Source organism: Haemorhous mexicanus, chromosome 8, assembly GCF_027477595.1.
Source record: "Haemorhous mexicanus isolate bHaeMex1 chromosome 8, bHaeMex1.pri, whole genome shotgun sequence".
NCBI classification, from domain to species: domain Eukaryota; kingdom Metazoa; phylum Chordata; class Aves; order Passeriformes; family Fringillidae; genus Haemorhous; species Haemorhous mexicanus.
The window spans coordinates 31,395,904-31,416,032 of NC_082348.1; the positions used below are offsets into that span (position 1 = coordinate 31,395,904).

At 40.4% G+C, this 20,129-nt stretch overlaps 1 protein-coding gene across 5 annotated transcripts in view; it reads left to right on the forward strand.

Annotated features, from left to right (window-relative positions):
* The window catches only part of TFPI (tissue factor pathway inhibitor), a 140,998-nt gene that overhangs the window by 50,769 nt on the left and 70,100 nt on the right, over positions 1 to 20,129 (forward strand). The gene's annotated exons all lie outside the window — the stretch shown is intronic.

Below are 20,129 nucleotides of genomic sequence, written 5' to 3' on the forward strand. Positions count from 1 at the left end.
TATTAGTAACAAATGGACGGACATTGGCCAATTTTCCATCTGGTCCCTCAATTTGCACGATGCTTTTTGATATTTTTGCCAATGTGACTCTTCCTACACCTTGGATTTGGCTAGTCACAAGCTGCAAATCCCAGCGTGACAGCCACAACCTTTCAGGTATGATTGTCACATCTGCCCCTGTGTCAAGCAACCCTTCCACGTGGAGATGTTCTGTTCCATGCATTAGGTTGCATTCCATAATGGATTTGTCCTTGCCAACCACTTCTGCCCAGTATACACCTGGTGCCTTGTCATCTACTGAAAGTTCTGCTGGAACAGGAATGGCCTGGGCGATGATTTGCCCCTTGGCCAAATAGAAGGGTGGCTGTGGACAGCGCGCCAGGAGAATGAGGTTAGGTATGTCCCCTTTGATGATTATAGGAGCCACCTCATTCTCCATGGGTGTGTGTGCAGTGTCCCCAATAACAAAGTACTCACTGTCCAATCTTGTGCGATCTTTTGTCAAGTTCTGCGAGTCCTCTGGTAGGTCCACTCCAATGACCGTTCACTGGGTAGAATGAGGTTAGGTATGTCCCCTTTGATGATTATAGGAGCCACCTCATTCTCCATGGGTGTGTGTGCAGTGTCCCCAATAACAAAGTACTCACTGTCCAATCTTGTGCGATCTTTTGTCAAGTTCTGCGAGTCCTCTGGTAGGTCCACTCCAATGACCGTTCACTGGGTAGACTTGAAAGGAAAAGCTTTGTGGTCACAAGCTTGAGATGCTTGTGAGACCAGCAGATTTTATCCTGTAAATGGTTATTTTGTTTTCCTGCACCTCGCTCCCCTTCTTCCCCCTTATCTGTTTTGAGGGAGGTTTTCCCCTTTGTAAAGACCGCCGCATTTATGTCGTGGCACAGGGCGGGTTCACGCTGGCTTCAGAGTTTTTGGTGGGAAGGGTGTCTTTTGTTGCTTGCTTTGGGGGCAGTCCTGGGCAGAGTGTCCTGGTTTTTTGCATATGAAGCAAATGACATGTTGAAGTTGTTCTGGTGACATCTGTCACCTCCTGATTCCTGGAGATACAGCTGCCACCGTCTCTGGGTTTGTCGGCCTTGACCACGCCTCCCATGCAGCAAACAGTTCCGCCTTCCTAGCACAGGCTTCGATCATCTCTGCCAGTGTAGGCAGGGGGTTGAGAGGCAGTCCCAGGTGCACCCTGGTGCAGACTTCATTGGCATTCCTCTGTGCCATCTCTTTCACTATCTCCATTTGTGTCTTGGGGTCCCGTACTTGTCTCGCAACCTGTACATGGAGTTGGTCAAGAAACTGCAAGAAACTTTCTGAAGGAGACTGTTTATTGTCAAGAAAACTACCACTAGCTTCAACAGTTAGTAGCTGGTTAAAAGCCTTATCTAAAGCCTTTGAAATATTATCTAGAATGAATTTGGACAACACCCGAGCTTGGTCCTCAGGTTTATCCCACTCCCCCTCGCCACATAGATGTTCATAAGGAATGTTATTATTTTCTAAATCTATGGCATTCTAAGGGGTTTGCTTAAGTTCCTCCATGAGATCCCTGAGAAATCTCTTCCAGGAGCTTTCCCACAGATCAAACTCTGACTGGGTAAGCAGGCACCAGAAAAGATCTATGATGTCAGTAGGAAAAAATTCAAGGGATGTTAATGTAGCTCTCATCATGCTTCTAAAAATTTCACTATTTATCCAGAATTCTATCTAACTTTTACGTAACTCACGCTTTGCGTGATATGAGAAGGGCTGGTAGGTTCTAGGACCAGCCCTACTGTCGCTGACATGTTCTATGAAAAATCCTTTCCTTAGGATTTTTCCCTCCTGAGAAGCTGAGAGGCCTCAGGAACAAACTGTAAACAATTCTTATCTGCTGCTGTGAAATGCAACAGGGGGATCTGTGATTGGTCTCATCTGGTTGTTTCTAATTAATGGCCAATCACAGTTCACCTGTCAAGACTGTCTCAGTCAGAGACAAGTCTTTGTTATTCATTCCTATTCTATTCTTAGCTTAGCCTTGTAATGAAATCCTTTCTTCTGTTCTTTTAGTATAGTTTTAATATATTATACAGGATAAAATAATAAACCAAGCCTTCTGAAACATGGAGTCAACTTTCTCGTCTCTTCTCTCATCCTGGGACCCCTGTGAACAAGGCCACACCCTACCACCCATGTAATGAACAGGGGCTACTAAAGGGATTACTTCTTCCACCTGGTTTTGGACCCCAGGGTTTCCCCTTTCAGCCCCATCCCCGTGGGACCCGGCAGGGGGACCACCATCCCGTACCCCAGCCCCACTCCCATGGGAACCGGGAAGGGGACCACCCCCTCCCCTAGCCCCACTGCCTTGGGAAGCAGGTGGGGAAACACCCTTCACTCCACTCCCATAGGGAATGGGAGAGGGCACACCCCCTGCCTCTGCCCCCCCACCCCGGTGCCTTGGTAACTGGGAGGGTGGACATCCCCTTCCCCTGCCCCACCCCCGTGGGAACCAGGCAGGGGCCCACCCCCCCAGCCGTAAGCCCCACCCCCCCAGCCCTCAGCCCCACCCTCTTGGGACGCAGGCAAGGGGGCGTGGGGAGCAGGCAGGGGGGCGGGGCAACTGTAGGAACCAGGGGTGGGGTCACAGGATGACATAACAGGGGGCGGAGAGACGAGGGAGCGGGGAGGAGCGTCCGAGGGAAGGAAAGGGTTGTGAGACGGGAAGGGATTGGGGGAGGGAACAGGCGGGTGAAAGGGATTGTGGGGAGAAGAGGGGTAAGTGGAGGGCTGAAACACGTGGATGCCGCCATTTTGGGCTCCGGACATGCGGTCAGCAGTATCCTGAATGCCAACCATGCGGTCGCAGCCATTTTGGGAATGGGGGGGTCAGAATGCGGATTCGGGGTAACAGGAGCTAGGTTAGATGGGTGCAGGGAAGGTGCTCTGTCAGCTTGCACACAACTGCCAGGGCCAGGGTACTGAGAGAGAGGTGGGAGGCCAGGGAAGCAGCGGCAGTGCCAGTTACCCTGAAATTGCCGGGGAGCCTAGCTCGTCTCTCTCAGTTCAGGGACAAAGGGTTTGGGAGGAGAAGCCGCAGGAGGGGAGATTTGCGCTGGCTGTCCTTCCAAATCCCTCTTTAGGACTTCTTTCCGAATCACCAGGAACACAGGAAAAAATTGAGACACTGTCTCATCTCCCTCTTCCGCTTTCGCTGTTAACGAGGCTCCAATTTTGTCCCAGGCAGAGACAGAGTTAACATTCTGCTGGGTAAACTGAGGGAAATGAAAAAATATCCAGCGAACAAACCGTTTCAAAACTACTTTGGAAACCGTAATGTTTCCACTACTTAGGGCATCTAAAACTAGGGTATAAATGCCTCTCTGTGTCGCAGAAAACTTAGCACCCATATTTGCTTTCTGCAGCACTCAATCTACCTTCTTTACAGCTAGTACAAACAAAAACTGAAAGCACTGAGTCCACAACCAATCCGGGAAAGAATCCGAGCAGCCTCCCCCCCCTCCTCTCTGGGGGAGAGACAAACTGCTTGCATACAAACCGCGCGGCTTTTTAAAATGGCGGTGCTAGCTGACAGCTCCCCCGTGCCACGTGACCGCCACGCAGGTGCTCGGAGCCGCCCGTGCCGGTTCACCGCAGCCTGCCGGGGTCTGCCACTGCCCGGGCGCAACTGCTCACGGCAAAAACGCAAGCCGCGGCTACTCTGCCACTGCCCGCGTCGCCGCCACGGCGAAAGCTGCCCGTAGCACTGGGTTTACTATGAAACCTGACCGCACCACAGAATCGCGCCACGTGCACTGCGCGGGATGCACAAACCCTCCTCAGGAACAGATTTTCCTTGCACCAGGAGCTCACCCCCACCCTCTGGGGGGCCTTCCAGGGTCCCACTAACACTAGCGGGGATATTTACCCCGCTTGGGGACTGTGGCAGGCTGGGAGAGCTGTAAAGAAGTCCTCGTCCGAAATAGGTCTGCCATGGGCGCCGCAGGTTCCCAACCCCACCCTCTAGCCTTCTTGCTGACAAAAATGTGACGAAGAAGTCAGAGGAAAGTGAAAATCCCAAAAGCTAACGTAATCTATTTGTGGAATTACCAGCTCCTTTGTGACCGTCGTGGGAGATGACCACGTGGGGCGCCACCTGCAATAATCTGTTGGTTTCTGGGCTTTATATGAGTCCAAATCCGGCTAGCTCAGACTCTAGCCCACACGGACTTGCATAGAAAGAGACGAAAGAGACGAGAAGCACTCTTCTCCATGTGGGGACGAGTATCCTGTTTATTGGCTTGGGACAGGACACTTCTGGGGATGGCGACCACCCAGGTAGAAAAGAGGGCGTGGCACCCTTGCAGGGGAATTTTAGACCCAAGGGGATGGGGGCGGGGAGAGAGGACCGCGGCCAACGGGATGCCACTGGGGAGGGGCGAGGGGAGGGGTACCCATGGGACAGACCACCAGGTGTGTATAACAGGGGGGGTGTGTGAGGGAGAGACCATGTGATTGGGGGAGGGGAAAAAACCATTCACGTGACCTAACATACCCAGTAAAAATTTCCCATCACCCAGTGCAAAACAACAACTAAATAAACTATTTAGTGCAATACAACAGCCCAAGACAATGCACATGGTTTGCACAAACTAATCCTTATAAACGCTGCTCTAAAATACTTCTCTGTGCCCCTCAAATGGGACAGTTGCTTAACTGGCACGTGCAGCTCTCCCCCAGAATCTGGTCCTGAGATAGGTCAGCTGCTTAAAGCATTGTGCTATTAACAGAAACTTTGTGGGTTTGTATCCCTGTACATGGGCCATTCACTTGAGGGTTGCACTTGATGATCCCTGGGTGTCCTTCCAACTCAGAACATTCTGTTGTTCTCTTTTGGACCAGCTGTGCTGTGTCAGCCTCAACAGCAGTTCCTGAAATCCCTACCAGTGACAGGAAAAACCATGACACAGAGAGCTCAATTTGCAGTGCTAGAATTTCATTTCCATGGTCTCTCAGCAATATTGTTCAGTCTCACTGCACACAGTACATGATCCTTTGAGAAACAGGCTGTAAAAGCTCCACTACAGATTCTCATCCTCTGCTGTGAAACCTGGTCTTTCAGGTTTTTGATTATGTTATTTCTGTGTCTTGCATTGAAGTTGAGTGATTGCTAAAATCCATTTTTATTAAATCTTGTGGTTTTCTCTAGAGCCAGATCCCTGGATTTTCCTCCCTGACTTCTTTGTAAGTTGTTACCTGGAACATTTAATAGTATTCAACGTTTTTTTCCCTAGTTTTTACAAAGGGGTACTTCATCCAGCTTCGTTCAGTTTCCCATTTGTTTCTGTTTACAGAAAATCAATTTTTGTCCTTGCTCAGCTTTAAATTAGGCTTAATCTTAACTTGTAAGAGCAACTGCTTATAGGTAAACTCATGTTTTTGTATTTATTCACCATATTCTGCCAGCATCCTTGCTTGCTTTACAGAGACCCATGTAGTATTGGTAAACACTGTATTTTCTTTCCTCAGTCTGTTTTGATACCAATCCCATTACCAGAGCTGACAAAGAAATATTGATGTCTCTTTGACCTTTTTTTACATTTTGTTGGCATCCCTTTACCTTAAAATCTGAAACAATGATAGAGTGGAAACAAAAGTATACTGCATTGGTGTCTGAGTTTCCTTAGTAGCCTGGGAAGTTTTGTGCTATGTTTGCGCTTAGTCTGTTTTTAGTGCATGTGGATGCAGTCATGATTCAGGAGTCAAAAACATTATTTCAAATCAGAGACCTCAGAAAACACTAAGAAAATAAAGTGAAATAGAATTACTGAGCATCTAATGAGTTGTGCAATTCTGTATTAACTGTACCAAATCAACCAATTTAATTAGTGTCTCTTTACCTGTGGAGCATATTCTGCAGGTAGTTACTAAATATCCCAAGTATTAGCACCTGAAATTAGCAAAATCAGAAAGACTCCAAATAGAATGGAGCTATCAACCCACAAGTAAAATGCATAATTTAGTGTAGTACAAATATATACCAGTAATTATCCTGATGATAATATTTTAATCATTTTTAATAAAATTATTTGGTTTTGTCTTTATAATTATTTTTAATTAATCATCTGGTGCTTGGCCTGTGATCTCTGCCGATAGTAATCTGTTTCTCTTTTTAATTTTTCTGCTTACAGAAATGGGATCTGGGTGTGTGTGACGAGTTATAACAGGAGAATTGCTTTCCTTGGCACAAATAAATCACAAGTTCAACAGAACACGATGTTGATGTTGATTCAAAAGAAAATATTCTTGAATTGTAACAATTTTTAGAAAAGTTTGCAACTTATTTTATGAGGTCAGCACTAACTTCTAGAGTGTGAAGTAGTCTGTGGAGACCATGGAGATCTAGATTTCTTATCACTTTGATACAGCTTATTGTCTCATTATAACCTTTGCAGTTCAGTGCTCTCAAGAAATCAATGTGGATTAAAAATGAATATACATACCTTAGTGAATCATTCCGCTGTGTTTTAAAAGTTGTTTCAGTTTCTTGAGTTTTTTTCAAAAACATCTGTGTGATATGAAACAAGAATATGTGTAGAAAAATAAAGTCAGCACAAGGAAAGACTTTTATCATAAAGTTTTCAAAGTCCACTTGGCTGAAGTAGGACAGAACTCCCCCTTGGGAGAAACTGAGAGTTATTTCACAAGGTCCATGCTGACTGCAGCTCTGCTTCTTTATGAGCCAATCCTCATCAATCATATTTACTGTTAGCAATCCAATCTGTGTGTATAGTAAATTAACCTCTTTTCAGTCCTCTTTGGCTAATCCTTTACAACACTACCTCAATGCATAAACTGGGTAATAAATAATATATATTTTAATTCTCAGGCTGAATCCTTACAAGATGCTGCTCTCCTAAATCATACTTCTAACAGCCTGCTGGAAAAGATGTGATTTTTGAAAAGTAGCAGAAAACAATTGTTCCAATTTGCCTTTCCATATCACAGGAGGAGACAGTGATCATCTCTCTTTGGAGAGCACTTTCTGATTGCATTGGCTCCTGAGCACACCAGATGTCCTTTTGGATACCCAGTGGAAATAGAAATTAGCTGTTCACCTGCTTGAGAGAAAAGTAAAAAATTGTGCTTTCAAGTAGCAAGCTTCAAAATATTTTGAAAATATCTCTTACTATTTTCTCCAAGTTCAAGAACCCTTAGGGTGGGTATTCCACCAGATTCCTACCACCCATCCCATCAGGGAAAGAAGATTTATGATCAAGATAAATTCTTACAATAGCACTTGAAACCAAGTCAGGAAACTCCAGGAAAGCCTTCCCATTCAACAAGTGTGCATCTGTGCATCAGCAGCAGTTTTAGCGGAGTTTACCTGCCTAGGATTAGACAAAACTCTAAGTGATTAAAAAATATCTTCAAAAACACCCCTTGATATTCAAATTTGAATATCAAAAACTTGATTTTCAAAAATATCAAGTCATACCTTCAAAAGGCAAAACTGTAGATAGACCTGAACCATCCATAACTTCCAATGCTCCCTGAAGCTGCCTTTTTACATTGGCTCTGTGTATAAAAATGGACCAGCAACTTTAATGTGGAGATTACTTTTACCTCCCTCACAAATCTCTTGCTCACTGTGTGATTAAGATTTTGCTACTCTCTCTCCATTACTTGCATGGATTAATCTCTCTCTCCATTACTTGCATGGATTAATCTCTAAGAAAAGGCTGAAAAGCACAAGAAACCTTTCTTTTTGTTCTAGTAGGTGTGAAAAAATTCATCTTCTACCTACCAAAAGCAGCTGAGATTACTTGATATCACTGAAGGATCTTTCCATCTTTCCCATTCCTTGACACTGGAATAAGAGTGCTACTCTTGGAGGCTTCTGAAGGGAATGGCACTCCTCACAAATTGAAAACCTCTTTTTTCATTCTCACAGACAGCAAGGCTTGGCTTGCAGAAATGAGCTGTTACATGGGGTAACCTTACCAATGAAGTACTGCAAGTTTTCCTCACCAGTGGATTTCTCAAAGTGTTCCTCTGTGTATTTCATGATCAAGGCTGTGCCTATAGGGGGGAGAAGAAGCAGAAATACTGTAGAACAGCACCCACAGGTCTGAATTACAATTTAAAATAATTTTAATTAAGTCTGGATAGAATATGCCTGTTATTTTGTTATCAATAGAAGGATGAGCAGGCGAATAGGAATCAACTCTTACTTTCCTTTCAGATGCAAAAAAACCCTAAGACACATTATGAATCCAGCTAATGGGAGATCCAAACAAATGGAGTCTGATGGTCTTTAACAACACAGATTTTTACCTGGGGAGGTCTATGTGGTTTGAGAGCCAGGGTTGAGCTAGCAGGCTTCCTAATCTAGTATGCCTGTTTTCTGTGACAGATAAAACCAACTTTTAAAGGAAATTCCATTATTAATTAAAAGTCCTTTTGAAGCCCAGACTCCAATATCAAAGGTGCAGTTTCTTCCTATTTTTGTTTTGAAAGTACAATTATATATGATATTGATCAATTCCAGTCTCTCAGTAACTGACATTTAATTTCTTTTGTGTCTTTTGCAAAAGCATCAATAGAGTGTTCAGCTCTGAAGAGAAATGTAGCTCTTCAGATGGACACTGTTCTGCAGTTCTGAGCTATATGAAGTATTTTAGACAACATGATTTTTAATAAGCACATTTTGCTCAGATGTGGATGAATGAAAGATCTGTAAATAATGCATGGGAGAATCATATTTTCATGAATTTGATAAGTTCTTTAAAGGAAGGGAATATATTCTGTGACTTTTATATTTTAATTAAAATAAGGAGAGACCATGTTTTGTCCTCCCTCTTGAGTCTTCTGTCAGCTGCCAAGTTTCATGAGACCAGTGAGGTCAACCCTTTACTGGAGAACTAATGACAGTATCTTCAGCGTATCTGTATTTAGTCTTTCTGAGTTCCTGAAGGAGACAGCTGGGGGCATTAACTCACAATTTGTTTGAACTGCAGAGCTTGCATCTCTGCATCTTTTCTAAAAGTGTGCCTGAAGTGAAGGTGCTTGGAAAGTGTTCAAAGGGGCGAGGCGTAACGCTCACAAAAGACATCTGCCTTGGCAGTACCCAAGCATTCAGGATTCCTGTTCAGAAAGGCACTGCCTGACTCCACACAGATGTGCTGTGCAGCAGCACTGTGACTGCCAGACATAAATGAACACAATGAAAAATGTCTGACACAGGCCTTGTAATTAAACTTGGAAGGCCCAGATTTATTCACAGAAGGAAAACATGCATCAGAGAATGCCAGCTTACAAGGCCACTATCTCTGGCTGAGAATGATTGAGCTGAAGTTTGTCCAAGGCAGGAAATGTATCTTCCTGTATCAAAGATGTCATCTGTTGAATGTCATATCACAGGTGAATACTGTTCCAAACAGTGCATCGCATACATTATTGAATTTGGAAAGATCTTATTTTTCACTTTCCTACTTTTCAACATAAATGAAGACAATTATGAGACAAGTTTTTATATGGCATTATCATACCTGAGGCAGGCAGGGATCTCACAGTCATGGGTCACCACCCAAGGCAATAGGGACACCATTCTTCACCAGTGTAATCTGAGGTGTCCTGCAATGAATTCATGCTCACTTTCTCCAGAATATATACACTTCACTGTATATATTCTCCACTATATACACTGTACTTTATGTATAGAAACCAGAAAGTTTTATCATCTCTGTGACAGGGAGCTCCATGTAACCACTTTTTCTAAAAGCTGGTAAGTTGAAGAGATGCAGTTTGATCCCATTTTGTCTCTGCTTATGCCAGTGAAGAGTATTTTGTCTGATAAATCAGCTTCAAACAGAGTGAGACCTCTAATGTTATTTTCTAATGCAGTGTTTCATACATGCAATCACTTAAACATGTTTTTCCATTTGATTCATTAGCTATTAAATATACCTGAATAAATGCACCACTTTTCTCTAAAGCTTGAATCACACTCATTAAAAATCTGCAGTTTTCCATAAACAGTTAGCAGGGATAGGTGAATTGCAATAAGTCCTTACAATAATTCTTTGCACAGAACTGGTGACTGATAGCTGCTGAATAGAGGAGTATTTTTAGTCAAAAGTTGTGATCAGTGCTTTCTGTTTCACAGATTCTAAGAAAAACAAGATTATATGATCAAATAGAGGAAGGAACTGTGTGTTTAATTCAAGAATAGGAGGTTTTAGATCCTTATTTACAGAAAGACACTGTAAAGTAGACAAAAGCAAATTTGAAAGGGGTCAAGTAAATCCTAGAAATAGAGGTTATTTTTCAGTATAAGTACATTACTTAAAAGTTGAATGCAAACCTCCACATCTCTTAGTAGTTGTAGATGCAATCCTAAAGCAATAAAGAAGTTGTTCTCAAGTCCAGAGCTAAATGTAATTTCAATATATAAATCTCACTCTTGGGGAATTTGCATGTTTTAATTGTTGTTATGCTTGCTTTGGATGAACAGTGGGCAACTGATGCCAAGTTTTGTCTTCATATGACACCAATTAAAAGAGAAAGGTTTTGGTGACCTAACAAGGATTACTCCCCTGAGTCAATACATACATTTGTTTCTGCTGACTGGGGGGGGGGGCGGAAGGGGAAGTATTTTAATATAATAAACAGGATTTCTGATGTTCATTCTCTTAATTACTAGAAGATAGGATGCTGAGAGAGACAATAACTTGCAATGTAATTACTTGAAAACATCCCTTTTGCAGTGTCCTTAACATTAGAGCATCTGATAATACACAATTTAGTGCATATAAAGTTAAGTCAGCTGTGTGGTACTTGGGTAAAAAAAGCCTCTTGAAAAGCTATAGTACATTATGAAAACAGTAGAGTCAAGGGACACCTAACTAAAAGTAAATCTGTAACAAGTGATGTTAAGTTCACTTACAGGCTTTCGTCATCTTAGAGGAGTTTAGGCACAAGAACAGAAGTTAAAATGCACAGGAGCAGAGATTTGCCTGCAGTATGACATCAGAGTCTTTCCAAGATTCACCCAACACACCATACTCAAGCCCTTGACTAAAACAACAAGACACTTGTCTTCACACAGGATCCATATCTTTTACAGGCACTGTCCCATCAAAGACACTGTTGGAGCAGCCAAAAAAAATCTGAGTATAGTTGAAATCCTTCACAAGAAACTATTTGGAGATGTCTGTCTCTGTGAATATTGGCTTTCAGGAGGATTTAGTGGGTGAATTCAAGTGCTTACAGAATTTTCTCAGTGTTCGTTATGGTTTAATTTTACTTTCCAGGAAAACAAAGAGAGATCAGTGTGAACTTTTGACTTGTTCTTCAGTCATTAGGATTTTGCTTGATCTTTATGTAAACTGGTAGCTCTTAAATTTTATGCTACTGAAACTGATGTAAAATTTTAAATTTCTTGGATTCAAACCACGGCTACTCACATTTTCTGTGTGATACTTGGGAAACTTTTTAACTCCGTGTCTCAACTAATAGTCATAATGCTGGCTCACTGACTACTGAGGGATTTTCAAGCAGAATCAGATCTTGTCTTCTTTAAAGCAGTTTCACTGGAGTAAGAACAGTCTTCATCATGTGAGGATATGGTTCTGTGTTTTTAACCCTGTGCTGGGACAGTGATTGAAATGCCTTACTTTGAAGAGGCAGTAAGATATCACCCAGCAACTTAGAAATGAATCTAAAATCATTCTAAGTGCATTCACCTTTCCTTTTCCATTTTTTTTTCCTTTTCATACAAATCTGAGAATGTGCTTACAAGATACTATCCATTAAAGTGGTTTTGTAATATTTGACAGTAGAATTCAAGTTTTTAAAAAAAACTTTCCTAAATGGAAGTGCTGGCATTTTTCTGATAGCTCTGGTGATGTGGAAATTGGAGCTGTTTTCTGCTCTCTCTTATCCCCTCAGTATTCTAGTTATGCAAGAGCTAATTTGTGTGGAAATGAGAGAACTGATAGTCTAGCCAGCTCATTAGGTGCAATTAAAAGAAAACCATCCTTCAGGGCCAATGAAAATCACTACCAGAGAAATAATTGTTCATGCTAGAGGGCTGTCTTCCCTTAAGCACAATAATATTGTATTGGTGTGTATTTTTCATGCACTTCTTATGGCTCTACATGAAACAACACTCGCCTTCTTGAAAGGGTCATTTGAAGTTGGCCTCTGTGTTTTCTTATAAATAGAGGTTAACTGCCACAGATTGGCAAACTTCTTTAGAAAGTTGATTTTCCAATGTCACTTATGTAGTTTGATAATTCAAGTTTTTTATTAAACTTATCTTTTTGATGAAAATTTCTGTTACAGAAAATAGAACATTAAAGAGTATAGTAAAATAGCTGGGTGATGTTAATGACTGTGTAGACTTACTGAAAGATAAAATTTTGCAGTATAGATTGTATTACAAAATATCCAATGCAATGATTGTTGAAATCATTCATCTGAAATGATACTTCAGAACAAAATTATGGAAGCTGTGCTGGGATCAGTTATATTGAAACTTTCTTGTCTTTCAGCACAGGAGTATTTTGGAGTAGTGAATATTTCTGGATATGCAGATCAATCTGCTGCATCCATCCTTGAAACTCTGATGTGTGCCACAAGTGGCTGCTTGTTTTTCCATTTTCTTAGATATTTAAAAACACAGCACTGATGAATTTTCATCACTGCATTCAATATTGACTTGTTTGTTGTGATGTGCTCTCAAGTTTTGATATTCTATCGGTTCCTGTTGAACAGACTGCAGCCTTTTCTTCAGGGAGACTCTCTAGAATTTAGCAGATCTCAGCATTACTAAAACATTCCCAATGATCATCTTAAATGTTTCATTTGTTCTCTCTCACACCACTGCCTCAAATTTGTCTTCTTAGACCTTTGTCAGTGATGTCCAGAGATCTTTGGAAAAAGCCCCAGCTTTCTGTCTTTTTTTTAAATCATAAAAGATTATACTCTTCTCTTATGATTGAAGATATTAATAAAGGGCATTATTCTAATTTCAGATTCTCCCCTCTTTCATGTTGTAATGCAGTATTTCACAGAAAAAAATGGTAGGTAACTTTGAAGAACTGAAAATAATTGCTGTGATACATTAAATACTTCAGAATAATTGCTATCTGAAAGCCACAAGCAAATCTACTTCATTAGTTCTTTGCAATAAAAGACTGACACTTTCCAGAACATCAAGATGACTTAATTTGGTGTATAATAAAGAAAAACATTTGTAAATTACAGATTTAATTTTTTTCCTATTGATCAAGGTTGCAATTAAGAAAGCAATTAACTTTTTAGGTCTCCATTAGGGTGCAAGGGAAAGCTAAAAAAGTTTTAAAATGACAGGGAGTTATTTTTTTGCAATAAAATGGATTAGCAGTAATTGTCAGGAAGTTCAGCTGTAAATCATGTTCTGATACACAGACAGAAATAATTCTGTCCTTCCAAAATGTATGTGTGCCATGGACAGGAAATAGTATCTTGGGATGTTACTGTTCTTGGTGTTCTTCTGTTGAAACTGAACCAATTGGTATTCAGGTTCTTAGCTTTTTATTCAGGTAAATCAGTTAACAGAATTTTACACAGCTGATGTATGGTCACATTTGACCTTAGTTTGCATTCATCAGTATCACTGTGCAAAAGCTGAATTCTGTGATTAATTTATAAGGCCAAATGTGTATTGTACACAGGTGCTACATAAGTTTACAAAAAAGTAACTTTAAAGGAACAAAGTAATAAAAACCAGAATGCTTTGCCCTGTATGTTGTCCGAGGTAAAGTAATTTGAATTTAATATTCTACTGTTGCTTATGAGCATGAGGAGGTTTCACTGGCCCTGGTTATCATAGATTTTCCTCCTTCCAATCCTAAATGAAGGTTATCATGGAAACACTGAAACTAAGAAATGAAAAAAAACACCTTCTAACAGAAATTTGAATTACGCCAAGAATGTCCATTAGCGTCATAAACTTCAGTAGCTCTAAATCAGTGATTTTCAGAATGAGGAAGAAATGCCATCAGAATGCCTCATTCTGCTACTTACATTGTAATTATAGATTAAGAGTAACAGTGTTACCCACCTTTCCTTATGCCATGAAACCCAGTAGGACTGTTCATTAATCTATGTTTTAGAACAATAAATATTAAGTTAATGGAGAGGGGGGAGGAGAGAAGAGAAAAAATGACCCAAGCATGATAAAAATCATATAATCATATGGATCTTATATGACCTTATGAGTGACACAACCTTCTATTACCTCCCAGCACCGAGGGGAATTTTCTGGTCAGAATCCCTGAAATATAAGAATGTCTGTCCTATTTGTCTTATTCATAACCTATTAGGAAATATAATGGTGGCAATTTTTTCGATACCTTGATCACTTTTTTTATACCTTATCTGCATCTCAGATGAAACTCATGGTGAAACTAACAAAATTCAGCACTTCTTGAGAAGGTTATTTAAAAGTTTGAGATAGAAAATGAGAACTACAATATTCTAATACAAGTAGAGAATGAATCTAGAAAGGCAAAATAGTTGTTGAGACTTTATTGTCATATTTTATGCTGTGTCAGTGAACTGATTTGGTTTTTAAAGTGTTTCTTTAAATTATTTTTATTAGTAACCAAATTCAGTTCACGTCACAGATACAAACCCAATATTTTGGCCCAAGAATAAATCAGTCAGGAGTCAAAAAGATCACTGAGACAAATGAGAGAGGAAATTGAAATCCATTTAAATTATATTTTTTTCTTCTAAAAAATTATTACAGTACGAACATGTAACTGGAAGCTTAATAGTTTTGAGAACTCAGGCTACATCACATTAAGAGCCTTTGTAGTCTTAAATAAATGAGGATGAGAAAGAGGAGAAAAAGATAGGTAAACAGCAGCAGTAAAATTGAAAACAATTCAGCTACAATAATTCAAAAAATTAGTGGCAAAATGGGAAGTACAGATCTCACAATCACTAATGAGCCATTCATTAAACAGAACGGTATTCCAATATTTATTTTTAGGTGAAACTCAGACATGAGTTATTTGTTGCTGTCAAACCTGTGCCTGTGTTCATATCCAGCATTATTTTGGTTGAGCTGCCTCAGCTTTATCTGTAAGTAGTTTCTGAAATAAATGCCATTCTTCACAAATAGAGGTACTGAAAGAAATGAAAATACACATTCCTTGAGCTGCTTGTGCTGGTAGATGTGGCGTTGCATGTTTTTTAAGAATGTTAATGTTGTTTCTGTAAATTGTTTTCTGTTTGAAAATGGTTTGGTCCTTGGTTCCCCCTATGTGATACCCTCACGATGGTTCCTTCCAAGTTGTTTTTCATCTACCTTTCCCGCCACTGGCCTGTCCCTCAGAGTGAGTGATCCTCTGCTCCTCCCCTTCTGCCCTTATAAGTCTCTTCCCCTCCCTATGGTGCTGCCCACTCCTCCTGCCAGTTATTGTAACCCCCCCCCCCCCCCCCCCCTTAATTTCCAGAAGTTTCTGTATCAATCATGCCTAGCCTGTTATGTGATTTGCCTCTGGGGCTTCTCCCCTCCTCTGTGTAATCCCCATAGGCTCAGCTGTGCTTTTCATCCCTCCCCTGCCCTTAGCTTATTGGTTGCCTTATGTCTCCTCCCCTCACACCAACTCCCTTTATCAGTGCCTCCCCAAGCCTTCCTCCTCTGACACGTGTCCCTGGACTCATCTGGGGATAAAGCTTCCTTGACAGCCGCACAATTGTCCCCTCTTTACTTCCTCTGTCTTGGGACTTCTTAGCCTCGCTCTCGTCCGTGCTACCCACGCCGCAGATGGCACCACTACAAGGGGTTCACAAGGAGGACCTGGGAATGGCTGATCTTGTGGCCACCTTTGACCAAGCAACAAGAGCGGCTAGCTGGCACTGTCCACCTCCCGTGGCCGCAGAGAAGGCTACAGGTAGACAAAGGAATGGGAGGGGAGAAGTATATAATGTATAAGGTCTTTGAATTGAAATGACTCCCCAGTTGCTTAAATCTTTTTGGAAACAATCCCATGTATGAAAGAGATCAGTTATAATCTAAATGCTAAGGAATGGTTTCCTTAGACCAAAAAAAATTTTTTTTTTTCTTTAGTAACTGGGATGCTAAGAGTAAAATTCCTTAGTATCTACTGGTTAGCTTCTTTGCTTCTATGTAACTCTTTCTGTACTGTTAAGCTTTGCATGTTTTAGTGAGGAAACAAACAGTACAATGATCGCAATAAGAACATTTTATGTTTCCATGATAGTCTGTATATTTTCTTTCTGTGGTATCTGGTGTTTGGGCCTAAACTGCAACAAGGTATTATCAGAGCTACAATTATTAAGATGTTTTCAAGTCTTCAGCTCTCAAGAGGTGAAGAAACTAGTTTCAGGAAAATGCTGAAACAAAGCAAGGAAAACTCATATGGAAAGTAGTGCTGGAGGCTCAGCATATATCTGTGACAAAGGGTGTTTAGATTTGTTACAGTGTGTGTTACCTCTGCTTAGAGAAGTTTATTGCTCTCAAGTAATGAGAGCTCCTTGGGAGCACAGGCTTAGTAATTGAGCCAAAAAAGATTAAAGCATGAACAAATCCAAACCCTGTTACATTTTGTTTTCTTTGTGACTACCAAGTAACTGCCTCAGTAGCAACTGCTTTTTTTCTTTCCTAATCTGAAATAGTTTCTCAGAGATAAATCATACTAATCATCACATAACCATTCCCTGCATCCACTTCAAAACCAGCAAAGATGCTTTGATCACATTCATACTTGGGTAAGGTTTTGGCATAACAATGAAGAGTATTAAATCTTTGGTTACGTGGAGAGACTGGAGCCACAGGTGAAGCAGAGAGCTGAGGCTTTTAGGTCTGTTGTCAAAAAAGCCTGGCATTTGCCTATCTAGGGAATCATCTTGTACTAGATATAAGCAGTCACAGAGGTTCAGTTCTTCTTGTTATCAGCTCTGTAGTGAAGTTCATAGTGAGTTGCAAGCTCATTGATGTGCATTAATTATGTACCGGAGCCTTAGGCAGAGGCCTGTTGGTTAGGGCATACAGCTGTTAACTATAGTGTCATGGGATCGAAGCCCTTCTGCCTAGTAGATTGAAAGGTCCTAGCTTCATTAAAGTACCTGGGTTGCATTCAGGGGATGCAGGGTAGTAGCCTGCGGACTTTAGCAGAAACTAAGAGGGTTCAACTTTTGTTTAAGGCTTTGAAGGCCTTCGGGTTAAGTAATCCTAAATTTCTTAAACAATGGTGAGGCTTATGGGGGAAATGGGGAGGAGGATGACAGACATTGTGGTTAAGACGGCAGTTAGGATGCTGATTGGTTTGCTAGTGCATCATTGTTTTATATGGTTTGTGGTGTGTGGGGGGAGTGTAATTGTTGTGCAGTATGCAAGGCAAAGGTAGGAGAACAGGCTCAGCAGGGAGAGAAGGGATATAAGTGTGGCTGTGGAGGCTATTTTTTGTTTAGTTAGTTCTTGAATAATAAGTCATTTGGGTAAAAATCCTGTTAGGGGAGGGAGTCCTGCAAGAGAAAGTAGGGTTAGAAGTAGTATTGCGTTTAGTGAGGGAAGTTTAGTTCACGCAGTCATTAGAGCGGACAATTTCAGCACTTTAATTGAGTTTAGAGTGAGGAAGACGGTTGCAGTTATTATAGTGTACAGGTAGAAGTTGAGGAGGGTGAGTTTAGGGTTGTAGATGATGATAATTGCCATTCAGCCCAGGTGGGAGATGGAAGAAAAAGCTCGGATTTTCGGATTTGTGTTTGGTTAAGTCCCATTCATCCTCCAAGGGCTACTGAGAGGATGGCCATGATGGTCAGAAGTGTGGGGTTTAATAAAGGAGAAGTCATGTATAGCAGTGTAATCAGAGGGAGTTTCATGGTAGTGGATAAAAGGAGGCGGGTGGTGAGAGGAGAGCCTTGAAGTACTTCTGGAAATCAGAATGGTAGTCTATAAATGAATTATATTTCCAGACCGTTTCAACATAATAAAGGTAAAAGGCTGAATGGCTTGAGGGAGAAGCTGTTGGTGCATGGTCAGAGTTTTTAACAGTGTGTTTCTCATCAAGATACTAAAATGGTTGTCCTATAGATGCTCATTAAATGCTTATAGATACTTCAGAAGAATTCACTTTGGATTGAATTTTGCAAAAATGTGGATGCTTGAGAAGAAACTCTTTTAAAAGGGAAAAAGGTTGTTTGTTATTGTATTGTCATCTGATAGTATCAGTCATGTCTTCTTGAAATAGACTCTGAGTGGAAAAAGTATTAGGTAAATTCTTGTTTTTTCCTCACATGGATCCAAAAAAAAGTCTCTAATTTTTATTCTGACTGCCTATTTCTTCTCTTTAAGAAGCAGAGGATCACTTTACTTTTGAATCTGTTCATGAGAGCTGAATCTGCTTTGGCTAACTATCCCATAAGAAATTCCAAAGTTGTTTTCTTCTATTCATTACGGATAGCAAATTAAGAAACTAACTACATATTCCTTATAATTACAATAAATACGATTTTTGTACCAGGGTTTCCTTGTGTAAGACATAATTCTACTGTGTTTCTTTCCTGCCCTTAATTTGATTATATTCTTTGTCTTATTATCAAAACAGTTCAATTGTAAGTGGGGAAGAGTCCCAGAAATTGCAAGCTCTATTGAAGGGAACTTGCTGTGCTTTAAGACAACAAGTAATAACAAGCAGTTACCTGTTTGTATGTAGCACAAGCTGAGGCAACAAAGGGATGGCAAGAACTACAAATTATTGATCTTTTTCTTGTTCTTTTTTCTTTTCTTTCTATTAAAGCATTGATCTCCACACAGGGAGATGGTCCATTACTGTTGTATTTAAGGCAAATTACTTAAAAAACTGAAACTCTCTAGTTTGATCCAGTGTTTCCCTTTTTTTTTGTTTTTAATTAGTCATTGCCAACAAAGATAGATTGGAAGCGGGTGGTTATGGCAGTGAAAACCACTGAAGTATCTCCTGTTCCCTTGTCTCTGTGCCAGGATCAACAATTGCTGGTACTATCAAGAAGTCCATAAAAATATTTGCTCTGGGAAGAGGTTAGCAGTGAGAAAATATTAAGGTGAACTTTAAGCAGTGAAGAAGTTACTGAAAACCCTAAGATTAGCCTTAGTAGAACTGGAGACATTTTATGACCTAATCTCTTTCTGCAGTTTATTTCCACTAAACTTTGTCTAATAACGTGCTTTACTTCTCTTCCCCTACCTCCAATTTTAGTTCTGTTACAGAACACAGATGCATGCTCTAATAAATAGACAAAATTGATGCATAGATTTATTTCCTTTATTATGTAGCCTGGCTCTCATATAATGCTTCTTATCACTAAGTCAGTCTTTTTACTCCACACTCTTTTTGTTCCATGTCCCTGTACTTCTAGTCATAGATAAACTGGACAGAATTTAATACACAATGAAGTGGTTTGTGTTTATTAAAAGTATTTCAACCAATACCCAATCAATTGGAATTTTCAAGGTTGGGAGCAGTTGAGCAAAGAGTTTTTATGCTACTCATTAGGCTAGGAGCGGAAAGTGCCCTTGAGAATTTACTGTATGATTTCATAGAAGATTAGGAAAAGCCTCTCTCTTAGGGTAGCCACAGTATCTGAATTCACCATATCCTCTATAAATTTAATGCAGATATAACAGTTTTTATGTTATTACTATAATATGTCTTAATAGAATATTTAATTTAGTCATCCAAATAATATAGTAAAAAATTTGGAAGTTTAAATTATCTTCATTGTGTCAAAAAAACCCGCCAAAATGCAGAAAGTGTCTGTCTTGACCTACACGGAACAGTTATGATCTCAGTGAATAAGTCTGTGATGTCATCCTGAGTTCCACAGTAATGATTTACTCACTGCATTATCTCACATCTTGAAACAGAATATAATAATTCATTTTCTTGGCTTTTGTTTTGAAGTAAACAGTTTTTCATTACAACAAAAGAGGAACTTTCCATATATCATGAATTATGGTCATTGGAGGGGGCCTTAAAAGATCATTCCTGTCTAATTGTGGACAGTGAGATGGCTACTGCTGTTTTCAAGCAGCATAAATACAGGTTTACTTCAGTCTAGGCAGAATTCAGGTTTTACCAGAT